Below are 22,226 nucleotides of genomic sequence, written 5' to 3' on the forward strand. Positions count from 1 at the left end.
CATATATCTTCAAACTGAAACATAATTATCAAAGTATACTTACGCAGATAGATATGAAAAGTCGTTATTAAAGTTGGTGCCTATTTCCATTCTATGGAGGTCAGGCGCGAACACAGACCCACAATTTTATTATACCATCCCTATTTAAGTTAAAACATACTTATCAAATATTATTATGTACATCTATATCAAAAACACTTGTAAACGTTTTTTATTAAATTTTTTATTTCGATACTTTGTGGACCAGGCGCGAACGCAGACCCCACAATTTTAATTAACCACTGTTCTGCCAGATCAAACATACCCATTCCTGTGTCTTGATACATCTTCTATTATTATATATAATCGTTTTTTTTTTTAAATAGTCAACCATATTGGAGCATATTCGTGACCAGACACACACACACACACACACACACACACACACACACACACATTCAGCTTTATATTATAGATAAATATAATATATGCGTCTATTATATGTATATATATATATATATATATATATATATATAATATGCGTCTACTATATATATATGTGTGTGTGTGTGTGTGTGTGTGTATGCGGGGGGTGTATACTGTTACTATTATACTTTTATACTCGATAAATCTAGAAACACGTATCTATCTATCTATCTATATCTATATATATATATATATATATATATATATATGTATATATATATATATATAATTGTTGCGACATTATTATGGTTACCATATATGCATTATTGTATATAAAAACTCACACATATATATATCACTAATATTTTCAACATAGCAATTATCACTTAATATATATATATATATATATACACACACACACACACACACATATATATATATATATATATATATATATATATATATATATATATATATATATATATATATATATATTACTATTTTTATTTTCAGAAATTTAGATAAGATAATTATCGGTACCGTCAGTTTCAAAGCTGAAAATATTGATCTATTTTAGATCCCAATATTAAACGTAATATTGTTACGTAAAATATTCCCCTTAAAAAATTCTTCCATTTTATCTATAGTAGAAGAAAAGCTATGTTTAAGATCGTCAATCACAAATATATGAGAACATGATATTGCAAACAAATAAGACAGAATTTGATGAACGACATTGTCATAAATATGTTTTTCTTTTTTTGTGTGAATTAGTCTACCGAGCAAAGTATTCCTCGTTGGTTCTATAATAATGTATACGTAATTTGCATTAATTAAAATATCTGTTTTAACATATTGCATGACCGGGCGGCCAGCTAGTATATATATATATATATATATATATATATATATATAGTAAGTTCTAAAATATATATGGCAATTAAGCTACACATGCTAGGATTCATCAGGCTTATATATTCATCATGCTTATATATTAATCAGAGTTATATATATATATATATATATATATATATATATATATATATATATATATATATATATATATATATATATATATATATATATATATATATATAAATTTTGTTCATCCAAACATAAATTGGATTACCATGTCGACGATAATATACATAGAGCCTTGTCTTGTATTTTCTTTATCTATTTGACTTGTTTGGCGGAGAAAAACCAAGATTATTAAAGAACGTGAAGGTTGAGTTGGCAATAAAATCTCAGCAGCCGACTTCGATATGAAATACAATATCTTTACAATTTACACTAATGTGCCCAGTAAAAATTTTCGTCGAATTGAACCGTTAATTCAACGAGAAATCTTTTTTGAAATTAACGCCCCAAATGACGATATCCGGACGCTGATCCGTTATAACGTTATTTCAGTTGAAAATACGAACCAGCGGTTCAAGTCGAATGCAACATGCCAGTCTGTGCAGCTATCAAACAATGATCTCTGTTTATTTTTACATGAAGATTTGGAATTATTTCTTTCTTTAACGAACTGAATCGCTCTGCTGGTGATATTTTGACTTTTATTGGCAGTCACACAACATATTTTCGCAGCTTCTGCAACAACCCTCCGTACTTAATTGTTTCTCTAGGAGTAGCTTCTTGGGGGAAATGCTCGCATCCAGTAAGAATATTTTTCATTGAATGTGTTAAAAACGTTACGGTAAAACGGAATAACTATTAAATAAGATTAAAGCTCAACGCATTTGATTTATAGTAGCAGAGCGTGTAGAATGTAAAATTTTGCTAAAACTCATAGCAAACTCGAATGTATTCATTTTCTCTCTGTCTGAGATAACAATTGAACGGTTATTTTACATTGCTATCAACCTTCATAAACAAACACGGTCTTTGTATATATATATATATATATATATATATATATATATATATATATATATATACGCCCGCACACACACACACACACACACACACACACACACACACACATATATATATATATGTATATATATATATATATATATATATATATATATATATATATATATATATATATAGCTTAATAAAAGGAAAAGAGGAAGTTCAATTCCACAAAGGAGACATCCGGATAATGCCAAGCTACACAATAATTATTGGAGCTTATACTATAGGACAACAAGGTTATGAAATGAAGACACAAAACTATATATTGGTAGATATAGAATGGACCATTTATTTAACAATGGAATACAGGAAAAAATTGGGGGGGTAGAAGGGACTCTTTATGGCGGGGCATTTCGAAGGCTAATGCTTCTCATCAGAAGAGTAGAGAAGGTGCTAGGTAGGTAAGATGCGGCGTCTAGCGAAAGGTTCATTAGGAACGAAAGAGATTAAGAAGACTTATAGAATGTTAGGGGAAGTTTTATTGAATTAGGCTATGAAATGCCCTGGCATAAAGAGTCCGTTCTATCCCCCCTATATATGTTTATATTTATATATATATTCAAGCAAATATTATTAAATGTAACGGAGACACTTTTATGATTATTTTTTATAATTTTTAGATTTTCCGTATAATCTTTTTTATATTATAATCAAAAATATTAATAAAATTTTGATAATTATTGCTGTCACGAGCGCTTTCGATTCTTCTACGAATCATCCTTATCTAATCATCGAAAAAAAATGAAGAATCAAAAAGCGAAGTGTCGTTGTTGTTTGAATGAAAAATGCTGCTTAGATATGCACATTTCAAATTAAACACACACACACATTCTCTCTCTCCCCCTCTCTCTCTCTCTCTCTCTCTCACACACAGACATTCAGCTTTATATTATAATATATATATATCTATAATATAAAGCTGAATGTGGGGGGTGTATGTGTTTGTGTCTGGTAACGAATAGGGTCCTATATGGCTTACTATTTAAAAAAAAAACTGATTACATATAATGATAGAAGATATATCGAGACACAGGAATGGGTATATTTGATCTGGCAGAACGGTGGTTCATTAAAATTGTGGGATCTGCGTTCGCGCCTGGTCTACAATTATGCAAATAAAAAATTTAAAAATTAAAAGAAAAATTTTACAAGTGTTTTTGATATAGATGTACATAAGAATACTTTGATAAGTATGTTTTAACTTAAATAGGGATGGTATAATAAAATTGTGGGCTCTGCGTTCGCGCCTGGCCCCCATAGAATGGAAATAGGCACAAACTTTAATAAAGGCTTTTCATATCTATCTGCGTGTTTCAGTTTGAAGATATATGGTATAATAAAATTATGGGGTGTGCGTTCGCGCCTGACCTCCATAGAATGGAAATATGTCACAAATTTTAACAAGGTTTTTTAATATAGATCCACAGAATATTGTGATAAGTGTTTCAGTGTGAACAGGTATGGTATAATAAATTATGGGGTTTATCTATTTTATTTTTACTTTCATCATATTTTGCTTTGGCTTTGATACCCCCGAATTCGAAGCTATCTCTTTACAACCCTTCCTTTTCATAACCTATCATACTTTAATAAACCAGAGTCCATTTTCTGCAGGCTGTTTTGAACCCAGTCAACGACGATTAATTTTGCTAGTATATATATATATATATATATATATATATATATATATATATATACATATATACATATTACTCCATTTATCTCTAAATATGTAAATCCCTTTACATATTTCTCTCTATATATTTTCATAGTTTATATGCCATGCACATCCACGCAATATCTGTATGTATCTAAACACTTTATGGCAGTTTCATGGCTCATTCAACGGTAAGAAATGTATAATCACAGAACGTCTTTATAAATTTGAATCTAAACTCAATCGGTTAATGAGCGACCCAATGGTTGAAATACATAATAAGCATACAAGTATTTATTAAGTGGAGTTACATTCCGTTTTTGAGAAGGGGATGTTTTCTTCCGAAATTAAAATAATCGATTATTTCTTATTAATATTTAGCAGTAAGTCACGTATTTGAAATGCGAAACATGTTTTGATAAAATAAATTGATTTTGTGAATGTTCGTTAACCAAACCTATCTTTTATTGTTTTTGTTTTTCTGCATATTTTTTTTTGCATTGCTATTTTATTAATCAATTTGTGTTCGATAAAGGGTTCTTTTTAATTTATTTCACGTAATATATGTGTGTGTGTGTTCTATAGGATGAAAATTAATAGCGTTTTCTTCCAAAAACAGAACTTTCCTGATATCTCTCCATGCAAAATTGAGGCTGTGACTAGATTTTGTGGAGCTTTGTAATCCAAATATTGTCTTCGATTCTTTGTTTTACTTCATTCTTTCACCATTCCTTTTTTCTGCATTGCTCTCATCCTTTATAAATACTCAGATAATTAAAGAAAAAATTAAAATTCGAAGGATACTTGACAATTAATCAATTGATGTTGAATATAATGCACTTTCCTAAGAAAAAACCCCAAAATATTTATTCTATCTCATTCAGAGTCCGTGTGACGGTTCTATAACACGAACATTAATAGCGATTTCTTTCAAACGAACTTGCCTGACATCTCTCCAGGGGGTTGGTGTTCGTTTCATCCTCCACTGATCCAGTCTCTCTTCCGGACACCTGCTTTAGTTTCACCTGCTAGACGCCAGAGTAAACTGAATGGTCCTCTCATCGTAAGCGGCTTATCCGGATCATGTCAACCTGTCACTCACGGAAATGGGGTTGTTTTTAGCGCAGCAAACATTTTCTCTGGAACTTTCCGATCAACAACCAACCATGTTTTTTTCTCTCTCGCACACACACACACACACACACACACACACACACACACACACACACACACACACACACACACACGCACACATGCACACGCATGAACACATATGCACACACACTCAAGCAATGTCTCTTTCTTTTTTTTCTGTTTCTTTCTGCCATTCCTCTATTTTTTCTTTCTTCATCTTTATCTTTTCTCTCTTTCGCATTTTCTGCCTCTCAAATGTGTCTTTCATATTTTCATTCTCCCTCTCTCTTACAATGTCACTCTTTCTCTTTTCTTGCTTTCTCTCTTTCTCTTCCATAATCCAATTTTCTCTCCCTTAGCCTCTCCGACCCCCCCGTCTTCATTTCTCTATTCCTTTCTTTCGCCCCCTCCATCTCACACATTCTCTTTCGCTCTCATTTTCTCTCTTTTTTCTTTTTCCTCTTTTATCTACATCTCTCGCTCTTCCTCTCTCATTTTTGATCTTCCCCCTTTCTCTCGCTCTCACAATCTCCTAATTTCTACCTTTCTTTATGGCTTTCTTTCTTTTCCTTTTCGACCTTCCTCTCTCTTTCTCACAATGTCTATATCTCCTTATCTCTCACAACGTTTCTTTTCCTTATCTCTAACAATGTCCTTTTCTCTCACTCATAAACTGGCAGATAGTCATCCATGTTCCATATCCACTGAATTCATACCACAAATTTTATGAATATCGATTATTTTGCTTCATATCTTACACGTTTGTGATCAATGTCTTCTTTGCACAAGTGATGTACGAGGTGTCTTCAATAAGTTTCCAGTCTGTTTTGTACGATCATAAAAATTTGTTGTAAACTCTTGAAAATTTAGTATGTTATTGCTATACATCTTATGAGATGACTGACCATGTTTTTTATGATTTCAAGTTCAAATGAACAGCTACAGCAAGGATTGGAATACACCCTACTAAAGCCTGATATTCACAACTGGTGAATTTCAAAAATACAATCTGGATGTAAGGACATTTTAGAAGAACAATATGCAATAAAATTCTATTTTAAACTTAAAAAAAAAATGCCACAGAAACGTATGGATTGCTTCAAACTTTTCGATTATCTTCCATGAGTTGAGCATCAGTTTTTGAATAGCATAAGAGATTCACGGAAGGCAAGGAGTCTGTGAGAGATGACGAGAGGTGTAGGAGGAGTAAGGAAATCACAACACCAGAGTTGATTAGCGTCGTGTGTCTTTAGAGGCAATAAGTGCACAGTTTGATGTCAGTGTGGGAACTGCACACACAATTAATCATGAAGAAGTGAAGATGCGGAAGATTTGTGCGAGGTTTGTCCCAAGTTTGTTCCATCTTTGTCACAGACTATTTGATCAAGATGGGCATTAAGACAGTTCCTCACCCCCTCTAAAGTCCAGACTTTACTTTCCCTTTCTTTTGGTTATTACCTAGGCTCAAGGCAAACCTTAGCGGTTGTCAATATAAAACAATTGAAGAGATATAAGAGAATGTGAAGAGAGTCATTGACAAGAGGACTTCCATCGAGGAGTCTTCAAGAAGTTATTGGCACGGTACAACAAATGCATTGCAGCCAAAGGAGATCACTTTGAAGGGGCTAGAGTTTCATGTGTGTACTATCAATTAAAGCGCCTATACGAAAAAGTCTGGAAACTTATTTAAGGCACCTTGTACTAAATCTGTTTACTTATTCATAGATATTGGTTCGTTTTAGTATAATAAAATAAATTTCAATTGATTTTAGCGAGTTTTATATATATATATATATATATATATATATATATATATATCCTAATCGAACATTTCCTTAAATCTTCAGATCAACAATCATCTATTCTCTTTCCTTTCCTCTCCTCACCCCCTACTCCCCCTCTCTATCTCTCTTTCTCAACCACACTCATCTCCAGGAGTTTGAATAACCGACTAGACACCATCCTTGAGTGTCTTCGTTCTCTTTTTGCAAGAGTCTGTCAGGGCAACCTTACATAAAGATACAAGTAAACCGTGACCAAATATGCAAATATAACATAGTGTAACATATGCAAATGCATGCGAAATGACGTCACCGATAAAGAAAAAAATACTATGAAAAAGAGAAAGAGGACGGTCACGTGAGGGACTTAGAGAACGTTCGAGATCACGTTAGAGCCGTGAATGCCGCTCGAGAAGACGATCACGTGGGAGCCGTCACCGACATAACATAGAGATAAATGTCGTTCTTAAAAAATAACGAGTTGAAGTTCTTTCCTATTTTTTCGTCCCCCTTTGCAAACGAGCATACTATAACACAATCCGCCGTTTGCTGGCGTGTGACCGACCCACGTATTACACTAAATGTTATGGAAATAGTCCGCGTATGAAGATCTGTCGATTAGACGTCTTTTGTCAGAAGCAATATCAAAGGCATACCTTAAATGTTGGGTGTGGCCATCTTCTTCACTCAGGGCTGTGTCCCCACCCCGTCTTCAAGCCCGTTTCCTTTGATCTTAGGCATACATTCAATACAGGCACAAAAAACGCACGACACAATTGTATATATAAGATATTAACTATTTTATTTTCCAAATATTTTCATACAATAAACTGAACACAATTAGCTCCTTAAAACTAACTAACCTAACTAATGATCAGAGGAGGGGGGTCTCCCCTTCCTCTCATCTACAGAGGGACAGAAAATACGTGCTCGCCTCATGCTGTCCAGACGAAAAAGAGAGAGTGAAAAAGAAAGGGAATTCTGAGGTTGCACTTCTGTGTATTCCTCCGCTTACAGCCAAATTACAACCTGGCCGTGCAGAGGGAGGGTGCATAAGCAACCACCAACAGTGGCACTACGATATAGTACCACAATACAACGTGTTGGGTCCAGGACAACATTACACAAACTCAAACGAGGTATGGCGCCTTCTTCAAGTGATGATATCAGATAACAGTATTATGCTAGGTACTCCACAAGACTAGATAGAATTTTGTCTTAGAATCAGATAAGACATAGAGTCTACAATAAAGATATAACACAACTGGTCGATTGTAAAAAGAGAATGTTCATATTCTCGTATAGATGAATGGTTCTTTTTCTTCTTGTGTCTGCTCTTTAAATATAGCGGAGTCAGATGCTAGGATGAGGGAAGTACAACCTTATTTGCATACGAAAGAAAGATATGAGACATAATTAACTGGTCGATTAGTGTGGGGAAAATTAGAATTCTTTATTTATTTACGAAGTCAATATTTGAGATATAAAAGACAATTCTTTGATATCTGCGTATCTCATATACATATCGAGTGTTAGCCCCAGGAAAGGGCCTCTTTGTACCTCAGTCTTTATACTGAAGTAAAATAAACACACACACACACACACACACTCAAACACACACACACGCCCACTCAAACACACACACACCCACTCAAACACACACACACACACACACACACACACACACACACACATATATATATATATATATATATATATATATGGTAATTTATAAAATATATATGGCGATTAAGCTACACTGAATATTCGGCGTTTCATCCACTCTAGGACTCTTCGGGCTTATGCGCGAATTCTGTGGTTGTTTATCGTTCTTATATGCTCCTCGTCTATTGAGATTTTAGTTAGCCAATCAGCTTTCTAGTATATACCGCGCCCCTTCCTATCAACCAATGGGAATAAGACGTAAGGTATACGACGATTTTTAACCACTTGAGAGTTATTGGAAACAAAAAAAAAACTTGATAAATGGGTGCTTAAGAATTAAACAGCCAAAAGTGTCCTCTTTCCTTTTTTACGGAACAAGAACGACCGGTTTCTCCACTGGGTTGTGACTTGCGATGAAAAATAGGTTCTGAACCAACAATAGGTAAAACAGAGGAAATAACGAATTACGTTTCGTTTTTTTAATGAGTGTCTTTGTGACAGCACCGCGAATGTGACATTGCTAATAATGTAGAAAATTTGATAATGTAAGCGGATGTTACCTCAATGTCTGAGTACGTCAGTTAGTTCAGTTAAGTAAGAAAGTTAAGCTAAGAAGCAAATAATTAGTGAAAGGAACATTAGTCTCTCTCTTTCTCTCCTGATTAAATTGTCTCCAAATAAAAGCTTGACAAAATCTCTCAGCGAACATCCCTTTGCGTCCCATTTCTCCATAGAAAAGGAGCGTATTTATATAACAGCCACTCCACAAAACAGCGACGATAAAGTCCTCACACTTATGCAAAAAGAACGTTTCATTTTTTTATTGTATAACATCGGCAATGTCAAAATATTAGATAATTTAACTAAAAAAACTCGCAAAAGTTGATTTACGACTTCTTAGGAAGATAACATTCTTCCTAACAATTTCAGGTGACCTTGCCAATATGTGAATACTGGGTAATCTTAATCCATAAAAATGTCAATGCTGATTTAAATCACGCTTGCACACAAAAAATCCCCTTTATTTATTTATTATGTAACCTTGCTATTATGCAATAAAACAAATAATGTTGTCCGTTTCTAAAATTAGTCAATACTGAATTACCGATTGTGAAATCCGAACAGAGTTGCTGCCCGGCGGTAAAAGCCATTATTTCGTTGTTCAATTTCTTCTTGGAATTTCAACAATAAAAAAATCCATGTTTTACATTCCATTAGGAAAAAAACAACTGTTGGTCTGTCACGCTTCATTTTGAAATAACATATTTGTCGGTCTGTCACACTGCTGTATTCGATATTCAACTTTTTTACAGAAAGTCTAGTGAACATCTTCACCCACTCCATTGTGGCGCATTGTATAATAGCCGTCCTCCAGCGGAACCAGATGTGGATACCAACGTGAACTGATAATCAAGACATGTCTATTTCATTTCCAAAACACCACTTCTTTCACTTATCAATGTTAGCAACCTTCATGTGGTTCCTCTTGTACATATCTGATTCTAAAAGGATTTGGGTGAAATCAATGCCAACAAGAATCCAACCATTCCCCCCAAATATACCATTCTAATTCATAATTTTTTTTTTTAACGAACAATGTCAACTCATGATGAATTCTCGTATTGAAATATATGATAATAATCATTTTGACACAGCTGTTCCTGTAAGTTAAGCAATGTTGGTCCTTGTCAGTGATGAATGGGTAACTGTTTGGAAACACCAAGTGCTGTCTGTGCTGTGCACTTATTTTGACACTGTTTCAGTTATCTTAGATTTCTGCTTGCCACTGGAATCAAACAATACTGACTTCATTTGAGATGAAATTATTGTTGGTCTGTTTGGCTTAAATTTGAAATAGAATTTTCTTTAGTCTCTAACGCCTTAATTTTAAGCAGACGTTTGTTGGTCTATCACACTTTAGGTTCGGTTCAGGAATAGTTTGGACATTGTTTCGGTATGCATTATCTTTGAGATAACACCTTAGATAAAAAAAAATCTCTGGAGGTTAAAGTTCGGTGGTTTTTAAGGATCACACCTTCTACTGACGAGACAATCATCAAAGTGTCCCTGCATATCACTGAACAGCGATAAAATAAGACTGTTAGACATTCTTGACTGTTTATTACTAAACAAAACGAAAACTGTTAGATGAAATTTTAACAAATTTTAAAAGGAATAAAAAAATATTTTTTTTTGTTCAGAACAAGCAACAATATGTGCAGGATCTTTAATATTAGAAAGCTCGTTTTTATTAAGGTTCACTGCTTATCAATGCTTAAGGGCAACTCGAGGATAAAGGTTAATAAAAGTCAGGTAGACTGAGACAACATAATGATTATCGATAATGATGGAACTTTGGTAGGATTTAATTAAGAGGACGGCCCAACAAGAACTTATTTACATTAGACTTGAAAACGAATATGTTATAGTCAGCTTGAAGCAGCCCTTCCCGCTTTATCAGAAAGATCGCTTATGAAATTTGAGAATTAAAAGGTGAAGCTCGACCCTGTCGTTTTTCCATTGGAATTTAACTACGAAGGGCATTCTAAAAGTAATGCCTCCTAATTTTTCAATTCCGCCAGAATGGATCAAAGGTGGATAGCAAATTGCATTTTTATGATAACTGAACTTATGCATTCATGACATGAAAGTTTCATCTCTCAGTGTGAGACTCTAAGAACGCAACCCCTATCATAGATGTGCGGCAGAAGGAGAGATGTGTCATTTAATTCCAATATGCAAAAAAAAAAAATTAATCGATCAACATTCACCGGCGCCTGTTGAATACTTATGAAATCGCTGCAGTTTATATCAGCACAGTTAGGAGATGGGGTCGTTGATTTTTATTTTTTACTGATTTTCCCCCCAAAACAAGGCACACCGCCACATGGACGTAAGGAGCTACTATTTAAGCCCAAATCTACAAGAACATAATGCAGGGAGTTGAGCAGCGAGATGTCTGTAAACATTACATTTAAACTTTTGCATGTCAGAACAGTTAGAGAAGCAAGAATCCGGGAGGGAATTCCAAAGTCTAGCAGTTCGATGGAAGGAACTATTAGAGTAGAAGGTTTTCCGACATCTAGGGATTTGTACAGTGTAGGGGTGGGACTTTGCTGAAGCTTTAGATATATTTAGCACAACTGCCCTAGCTTCTTGTTCTAAGCCTGTTAAAGGGTTGCAAAAAAAAAAAAAAAAAAACAGAATACCAAAATAAAGTAAGAACATGTATTGCAAATGATATAATAAGTGGGTTGTTCGTTGTAGCCGGATATCGACTCACACCTTACGGCTTAGTCTTCCGGAATTGATTGAGGTTGGAATAGTATATTATTAGGTAACATAAGTTAGTTCCGCCACAACACTACCTTTGTCTTATCTACGTGTGTGTATATATATATATATATATATATATATATATATATATATATATATATATATTGATTGATTGATTGTTGGAGAGCTATTCGCTACACATTAGCAAACGTATTTCAATGACCCCCTAGCAGGGAAAATCACCTCATCAGGCCAAAAACCATCCACAAAACTTTTGAAACTCCCTTTTTTTCTCATTTGAACACCTGATTCATTTTCATCGTTCAACTTTGTTTTGGCCTGATGAGGTGATTTTCCCTGCTAGGGGGTCATTGAAACACGTTTGCTAATGTGTAGCCAATAGCTCTCCAACAATCAATATATTGCTCTGTTTCATGCATTGAGCACTCTTTGGAATGACATATTGTGTTGTTGTTATGAGTTACTGAAAAGTCTACCAACAGTATAATAATAATAATAATAATAATAATAATAATAATAATATATATATATATATATATATATATATATATATATTCAGCAGTCAGGAAAGCAAGATTCAGAATCGCATTTGTTAAAATGTTTTGAGAGAATTGTGGCAACCATCAGGTTTTTAATAATCTAGGTGCATTCGAGGTGTTCAGGATGTTTATGATATCACAAACTTAAGAAGGGGCTATTTTCAAGATCTTCGACTGTGGATTTCCAGATCACTGAGTGTGATTTCCGACCTCGAATAGAAATTTCGGAGGGAGTTGTTCATTGGGTCTAAAGTGGAGTTGTAAATGAACCCTCGGGCAAGCAGGTTTGTCTTACAAGTTGCTGTAGTTACAAAGTGCATTCCAGACTGAAGCATCATTCATGGCTGGTGACTATGTAGACAAATATATTATGGGGCGAAAAAGTCGCTCGTTTTAATGGTATCACTCTCGTATTCGTAGATCTTCAAAGTTTTAGTTTTTTGGTAAAAAATAGGAGGCCTTACTTTTGGAACGACATTCGTAAATTGTTTGTGACACACGTCTCTTTCCAGACAAATCTGACGCACATCATCATTTCATTAACTTATACAAAATAATAGAATATATTTGAGTGCAACGCTGTTCGTTCCATTCATAAGTATTTCATTGTAAATGAAAACCTCCAACATAAGACTTGGGCTGCTGACGTGATACAATGTTATGTCTTCACTCAGTCGATAAGCCAAATAAATTAACACACGGAAAAGACACAAAGAAACATTTGTTGAATTATTCAATGTTTTATTGAAGAAAATGAACTTAGGAGAGAGACTAATTGCTAATACTTTACTTTTTAAACTTTAACGAAATGAGTTTCTGTGCAGACAGACAGACATCGGTAACATTTGCAACAATTCTCAGTTTCTACATAATTTAGACGCGTCTCGTTAGCAAGCTTCCAATAAAGAAACTTCTGAAAACCCTTGTTTCTCTCATTTGAACACCTGATTCATTTTCATCGTTCAACTTTGTTTTGTTTAAGGAGTTTGATCTGTTGCCTCCTCCCGCTTAAACTCGCGTCATTTCTCTGGGTAGAATTCTATCTGCAGTTAGGCTATCCTGACATGCACTAGGTGCGACTCTAATCAGAATTCACACTAGCTAACCTAATCGCTTTCTACAGGTGTAGATTTCCTGCTACGTGACAGTGAAAGGCTTCCTTAATCAGAAGGCTCAAGAAAAATATGCGGCCTGTGCAGATATTTTTATTTCTTAACTAGGTGCCAAGGTATTATCACAGATACCATCATTTTATTTGCTGGCTGGAAGTGAAATAAATTTTCTGTAACACCAATCCCACTTCTTTTCAGACAAACCTGACGTACGTGCGAGTCTGTTTATCAGGACATTGTCAAAACAGACGACCACAGCAAGGTAAGTGAATATTAATATACTCTTATAACAGGGTTTCAATATTTTGAGATGTGCGAGTGGGGAGTATTATTCCAATAACAGATATTGGAATTTTTCAATTTTTTTCGACATTGTTACTTATATTGCTTGAAGCAAATATTTCCAATATATTAGACAGTTCGAAAATAGGTAATTTTAGCACATATCTCCGGAAAGAAGTCGAATATTTATTTTCTATCATTGTATATACGTGTATCGAGACTTTTTTTACAATTTGATTTTATTCAGAAATTTATAAAATATGAGATGCTTGTTAAGACATCCCTGTGCTTCATTAAAAATTTAATAAAAATGAATTTTAATAACAAAATAAACAATATTTGTTTGTATTATTTAGATTTTTCGGACTACTTTTCTCATCTTGATTGCTATTTGCACAACGTTTCAGTCGATGAAACCTCTGATCTCGGAGTCGAACTCGGGAATCTTTGAAAAGGGGTCGAATATTTTCTTTCTCTCATTATACACACGCGTATCGACATTTTTTTTTTTACAATTCTCTAAGGCTCTCTCTACCGTGCTAGAAAACTACTAACACCCGAAAGTATCCTGTACCTCTATAAGGCAACCATTCGCCCATGTATGGAGTATTTCTGTCATATTTGGGCTGGTGCATCTGCTACTAGTCTCTCGCTCCTAGACAAGGTTCAAAAGAGAATCGCCAACCTGATAGGCACTGAACTGGCATCTAATCTTCAGCCTCTGTCCCATCGACGAAAGGTTGCCTCCCTCTGCCTGTTCTACAAGTATTATAATGATGAATGCTCTGACGAACTGCAAGCACTTGTGCCCCCACGACGTAAACACCCTCGACAAACCCGACAGGCAGCTAAAGCCCACTCCACACAGTAGAGATCCCTAGATGTAAAAGATCTTTCTACTCCAGTAGTTTCTTCCCCATAACCGCTAGACTTTGGACTTCCATTCCAGGTCCCTTCTTCCCCAACTGTACTGACGTGCAGAAGTTCAAGTGTAACGTGAACCGACATCTTGCTACCCAAATCCCAACATAGTATCCCAGTAGTTGTTGCCCCTGATAGTAGCTCCCTATACCAAAGTGGCAATATGTCTTGTTTGGGGTTAAAATGTCAACAAAAAAAATCGATTTCATTCAAAAATTCATAAACTATATTCTATATATATTCATTTTTTTTCGGACTGTAATCTTTATCTTCATAGTTGTTATTTCATCATGTTTCGGTCGAATCCACCCTATAGCCAACTTCGGGACCCGTGGCGTAGTGGATGAAGGCGTCGAGTGTCTACAATTCCAGGTGAGCATTGTCTGAAGATAGTGGTTTCAATCCTACCCAAAGCAAAACAGAGGATGAGTTGGCCAAAACGTGGTGAGACAACAACAACTATGGACGGCAGTAATTACTGAGTATACAGTTACAAGATTCATCATTCCTATCCTGTCCTAGCTAAGCACCTGAACAAGGTCAGAAGATGAGTTAGCCAAAACGTGATAAAACAACAAATAAGATAAGGATAACAGGATAAAACGGGGAAATCTTTGTCGAAGTTAAGAATCTGCCCTCATGTGATGAAGCAAAAATATTACACAGAGAGAAGAACGGTGGAAATTAAGACGACTCAAACATCAACTACTAAGAAAAACTAGTATAAAATTTAACGCCATATGAGAACCATAATAGAGTCCAATGAAGCTTTGTAGCCTGATTTGAACTCTTTACCCAGCGACAATTGTCATTTCCTGCACTGATGAATGCGAAAGTATGAAACACTAGTATCTGTATGTATAAAATTAATCTATTAATATAAAAGCGAAAATGTGTGTTTGTGTGTGTGAGAGCTCTTTTTTTTTTTGTATGCCCGAACGGTTTTTTCGCAGGGGATGGCTCGGAGGGGGGGGGTCACTAATTCTTACAAATTTTTATATACTACCTAGATTATAATATCTCAGATTTACGAAATACGTTTGTGTCTATTTTTCATTTGAGCGACTTTTACACTCTAAAAATTCCCGCTATTCTGCCGTCTCGTCTGTTTGGCTTTTTAGAATAAAAAAGCGAAACTAACGAACGCCAAGGCACTTTTCTGGCTTCGTGCCGGGGACGTCCAGTGGAAAACCCCTAATATCAGACAATTGATATGCATTTGACACTCCTCTTTTGTGGTTAAGCGTAAAGCTTAACTGGCTATGCGTGATTTCATTTCTCTTTGACCATAAAATCCAAAAGTTTTTTAAGCGTTTAATTTCAGCTCTTCTCACATCTCTCCCCGGTTACCGTCGCGGTAAGTTATCACATTTTTTTCGCCTTTGCCTCAATGCTTCGTGTTCGAGCCTACTTGCCTACCTTTTTCTTTTACACTTCCAAGCACCTGCGCATCGCCGGGAACCCGCTAGTTATTTATAAAAATACATGCATATATATATATATATATATATATATATATATATATATATATATATATATATATATATTTCTATAGAAATATATTTATCTTATTATATATCAATCCTTATATAAGAAGCTCAATGTGAATACAGTGCAATATATAGAATAAATGACAAAAACTTTACATTCCAAAATAGATGATGTTGACAATTTTATATTTTATTCCTTCATATCAATAGGTTTGTACAGTTCTTGACAGTATCTGTTTCGTAGTGCAAAACCAATCACTTATTATATAAATCAGTGAATCTAATAATTGATATAATAATTAAGTGACTGATTTTGCGCTACGAAACAGATACTGTCAAAAACTGTACAAATCAATTGATGTAAGGGAATAAAACATACAATTTTCAACATCATGTGTTTTGGAATATAAATTTTTGTCATTTAGTCTATATATATATATATATATATATATATATATATATATATATATATATATATATGTATGTATGTGTGTGTGTGTGTATATAAGTTTCGTGGTTCAATTTTAAATTCTGAAAAAACAACATATAGAGGCATATATTCGATTTAAGAATTTATTGCTTGAAAAGAAAAAATTAGATATATATACATATATATATATATATATATATATATATATATATATATATATATATATATATATAAGTTTCGTGGGTTAATTTTAAATTCTGAAAAAACAACATATAGGGGCATATATTCGATTTAAGAATTTATTGCTTGACAAAGGAATATATAGAAAGGGTTATTTTAATTTCCTTAATCCATGGATTTTCAACAATGGCTCATATCATCAGAGGAAATGAAATGCAGTTAGCAAAATGTTCAGCTGCGAATGGACGCTATTTTGCTTTTCAGCACAATTATTGAAAATAGTTTTTTAAGCGGTTGTGGATAATTATATGGAGAAAATTATACGAAAAGAGAAGTTGATACAACCTGGGTAGTCCATTATCGGAAGGAGTCCAATGTCATTCGGGGTTATAAATCCAGGTGGGCAGAAAATAGGCCCATGGGAGAAGGTGGCATTCCCATATAGCGAAAGCGTAATGTTCCTTCTTGATATTTCGAAAAGTATATCGGGCAGTCTTGTTCGTTGTTGCGTTGATTGTGTGTTATTTGCTGTGGTCCAAATGCTTTCTCGGTGTTCACTAAGTATATCCGAATTTGGGCGGATATACCATTCCATTGTAATTATCCCCATGAGTAATAACATTTGAGTATGACCAAAAAACTTATATATTGCTCTATTCTTAAATATTGAGCTTTTCCTTTTTGGCTAGGATCTCCTTGAAAGTGTTACTTCAAGTAATATCTATCAGGATTTCTCATCTGAATTTCTATCAGTGTCTTATATATATATATATATATATATATATATATATATATATATATATATATATATATGTATGTATATATTATTTTATTTTATTACCGTTTTATCTGTTTAGTTACAAATGTTTATGTTACCGAATCGTATCAACGATCCAGCAACTTCGTCAGACTTGAACACAAATACGATTCAGTAACAGAAAACATGTGTAACTAAAAAGATAAAATAAAATAATATATTTGCTCTGCAATAGTATTGAGCACCTTCTTCAGGTTTTTACTAATTGCCAGTTTGGCTATGTATATATAATAAATGATATAAATTGAATATCTGTGTGTGTGTCTGGTCACGAATAGGCTCCTATATCGTTGACTATTATAGAAAACTGATCACATATAATGATAGAAGATGTATTGATACACAAAAATGGGTATGTTTGATCTGGCATAATGATGATTCATTAAAATTGTGGGGTATGCGTTCACGCCTGGCCCCCAAAGTATGGAAATAAAAAATTAAAAAAAAACGTTTACAAGTGTTTTTGATATAGATGTACATAATAATACTTTGATAAGTATGTTTCAACTTAAATATGCATGGTATAATAAAAATTGTGGGGTCTGCGTTCGCACCTGACCTCCATAGAATGGAAATAGGCACAAACTTTAATAAAGACTTTTCATATCTATCTGCGTAAGTATACTTTGATTATTATGTTTCAGTTTGAAGAAATATGGTATAATAAAATTATGGGGTGTTCGTTCGCGCCTGAACTCCATAGAATAGAAATTTGTCACAGAGTTACACAAGGTTTTTTAATATAGATCCACAGAATATTGTGATTAGTGCTTCAGTGTGAACAGGTATGGTATAATAAAATTATGGTGTTTATCTATTTTATTTTTACTTTCATCATATTTTGCTTTGGTTTTGATACCCCCAAATTCAAAGCTATCTCTTTACAACCCGTCCTTTTCATAACCTATCATACTTTCATAAATCAGAGTCCATTTTCTGTAGGCTGTTTTTGAACCCAGTCAACGACGGGTACTTTTACTAGTATATATATATATATATATATATATATATATATATATATATATATATATATTTGATTCTACAAATGAATGGAAAGACTGGAAATAATTTAATTATTTTTTAATCTTCTGTCATAAACTATCACCCCCCCCAAATTTCATTTTATTTTTGTTTTCGCCTTTCGTTCCAATGCAAACATGTCTCTAATTTTTTTTACATGGTTTAATTTAATGTGTTGCGTCCATTGCACTGAAATCAGGTCAGATGCACAGACGATGCTGGCAACGTACTGCGGTTTCTTTAATTATATTTATGCAATATTGTACCAGAATTTTAAATCTATATATTAGTACAAGCATGTCCAACTAGCAGGAACACTCGCTGTTGCCCGGGAATGAATGAAGACCACTCGTATTCAAAAACATGTTTCAAAAACCTGAACCGCATATTACAAGGTCCTGAGTATGAGAATGAACTATCTCCACTGGAGTAAAACCTTTTTAAGAATTTTTGTGTTTACTAGAGAAGCTCAACCCTTATTACGACCCGAAATCCACTCGAGGATAAGGGTCAATGAGCGTCATGTAGCCGGTGAGACAACACTGTGATGATCATTCGTTGTGGAACTTGGCTTGTGTTTGTTTATTTAATGTTACATTTGAAAAAAAAAGACTATTTTATTTGATGTTACATTTGAAAAAAAAAGACTATGTTATAGTGAGCTGGAAAGCAGACAAACGATACTGTGTTCAATAAACGGACAGTTTTAATTAAAAAAAACTGTGCTAATTGAGTTCCCGTTTGATTTTGGGCACGTATAGATACAAAGGCATAGTATTATCTATCTGTGTCTTAAACTAAACATTTCCATGAGCAAAGTTTATTTCGTCAGTGGTACAACATGTCACTGTTGTATATATATATATATATATATATATATATATATATATATATATATATATATATATATATATATATTGTGTGTGTTAGAAGGTTTGCATCTTAATTGCTACGCAATTATGCAGAATGTAGAAACTATGCATACATCGAATTCCGTGTAATAATAAAATGAAACCACTCAGCTCATAAGGAGACCATAAAAAATATATAAGTAGTTAATAAACGCTGTTTATGTAGTCGCTCGTAAATCAATGACTGAATATATCAAAAAGCTCGCTTTAATAATTTAAATAGAAGAGGTAAGCTTTTGATATCAATGTTAGAGCGATATATATATATATATATATATATATATATATATATATATATATATATATACACATTAATATATATTAATATATTAATGCTGGAGTCCCTCAGGGGTCCATACTGGGCCCAACTCTCTTCCTGATCTACATCAATGATCTCCCAAAACACATACTAAAATCTTTCGTTGACATCTATGCTGATGACACGACCATCTATAGCAACACATCAAATACCGTAAATGATGATGTTCTCTCTGATTCTCTCTCCTCTGATCTTGAGCGCGTGGTACAGTTGGGAAAGAGGTGGCTGGATACCTTTAATGCATCTAAGACCAAGCTCCTATCTCTACATCATAAACGCTCTGATCCCCATCTGGCATCAATTGAAATGGATGGCTCTCGTCTAAGGGAGGCCCCAGGATTTGATAAGCTCCTGGGTTTGACCTTTACACCTGATCTTAAATGGAACACATACATCAAGTCTGTGGCCAAGGTCGCTGGGAAAATGGTGGGATCCTTCTACCGCTCCAGAAGATATCTCACTAATGATGCGATTCTCTATCTATATAAGAACCAAGTATGTCCAAAGATGGAACTACTGCCACATCTGGGTGGGGGCTGCAAAAAAAAAAAAATAAAACAGCTCATCCTGCCTTGACCGAGTACAAAATAGACTCCGGGGCTTGGAGGGGGATGCCCTTTTCTCTACCCTGCAACTTTTTTCCCACAGAAGAGACGTAGCGAGCCTGTCATTGTTTGTATCGTTATTTCCATGGCAGGTGCTCGTCTGAACTCCAATCTTTGGTCCCCCCTCGCCAATCTTTCTCGAAAAATACCCGACTAGCTGAAACCACCGTCAATAATTTCCCCACTCCTTATATGTGCCTAAATCAAAACGTAGATACCATGAACAAAGCTTCTTTCTTAGAACTGCACGCCTGTGGAACTCTGTTCCGCTTTCCTGTTTCCCTCCCGACTTCAACCTTGATGCCTTCAAGTCCAACACAAACAAATTCCTGATGAACCGCCCCCCTAAGTAATGACAGCTTAACAATTCTCCAATACTATTGCTACACTATCCCTTTGATTACTGTACACACAATAACCCTTATCCCTGAGTGGCCATTGGGCCTTGATAAGTGGTGAACTCCATGTAAAATATATATATATATATATATATATGATTCATCAGAGTGGCTTAATCTAGCGATATATATATATATCCTCTAGTAGCTTTTTTCATTCTTCTATTGCAATTGAATTTGTATTTGATCTTGAGGTATGCCGTTGCCATTAATACATGACTGGAAGGGCATATCAAAACACCGTCAATATGGTGCAGATCATCTCTTATTGTTACTTTATATTTAAAGTTGTGTAAGATTTTTTCTCGCATCGTTATGCGGCAAATATTGGTCTGTTTTCTTTAAATATACAATTGTATATCCCATTGATTACAACTGTTTAATATTTAATATGCAATCCTGATCGCTATTTTAATTTTATTTATATATAAATAAAGGAGGAGGAGTTTATCCCACTGCAGACCGAGACAATTACATTTGCTTCAAATAAATATTAACATTCAATAAACTTGCAAGTATTTATACCCGAATTGCAATATTTTGAAACTAATCGAGCCTTCTTATGGCCGGCCAAGCCACCCGGACATCTGATGAAACTTTCTATTATTGCATGTTGGTTTCTTGCAGGGTAATTGATTTAATTAATTACTTTTCTTATTGATATTTTTAGTTAACTAATGTTTAATTATTTTTGTTTACAAGGAATTCAACGCTTATCAATGCGCGAAGGCTATTCGAGGAAAAGAATTATTGAGTGTACGGTCAACAAGAACTGGTTTACATTGAACTTGAATACGGCTATATTGTACTTATTTACTATGCCTCCCCACGGGACAGAGTTAGACACCAGGGTCGTTTTTTAACGTGGAGAAAAGGTAAAAAAATAAAAATTGTCTCAATCGTGAAGGATCCCTCCTCCACTGAAAGAGAACGAGAAATGGAAGTGCAGCATCTGAAGAACAGATACTACACTTTGATCTTGGCCAAAACGGCCATATTGTAGTCAGCTAAAAAAAAAAGACCACCGAACAAAGTATTACAGGCAAGCAGTTCTGTAATAGAAGTTTTGGTTATGATATCCGCGTTAAGATTTAGTCAGAAACCAAGAGTGAGGAAAATTGTTGCCAGTGGTTGTAGCTAGACAAGAATTTTTGTGAAATTTTGGCAAAAGGGGCATAGATTGAAGCTCAGACGAGCACTTGTCATGAAAATAACGATAGAGCAGAGACTGACTCGCAACGTCTCTTTTGTGGGAGAGAGCCTGAAGGGAAGATAAAATGGCATCTTCTATAAGGTTAGAAAAAAGCATTACTTTTGGATTGCCTTTCCTTTTCGAGAGT

Source organism: Euprymna scolopes, chromosome 28 (assembly GCF_053919585.1).
Source record: "Euprymna scolopes isolate OS-2025 chromosome 28, ASM5391958v1, whole genome shotgun sequence".
NCBI classification, from domain to species: domain Eukaryota; kingdom Metazoa; phylum Mollusca; class Cephalopoda; order Sepiida; family Sepiolidae; genus Euprymna; species Euprymna scolopes.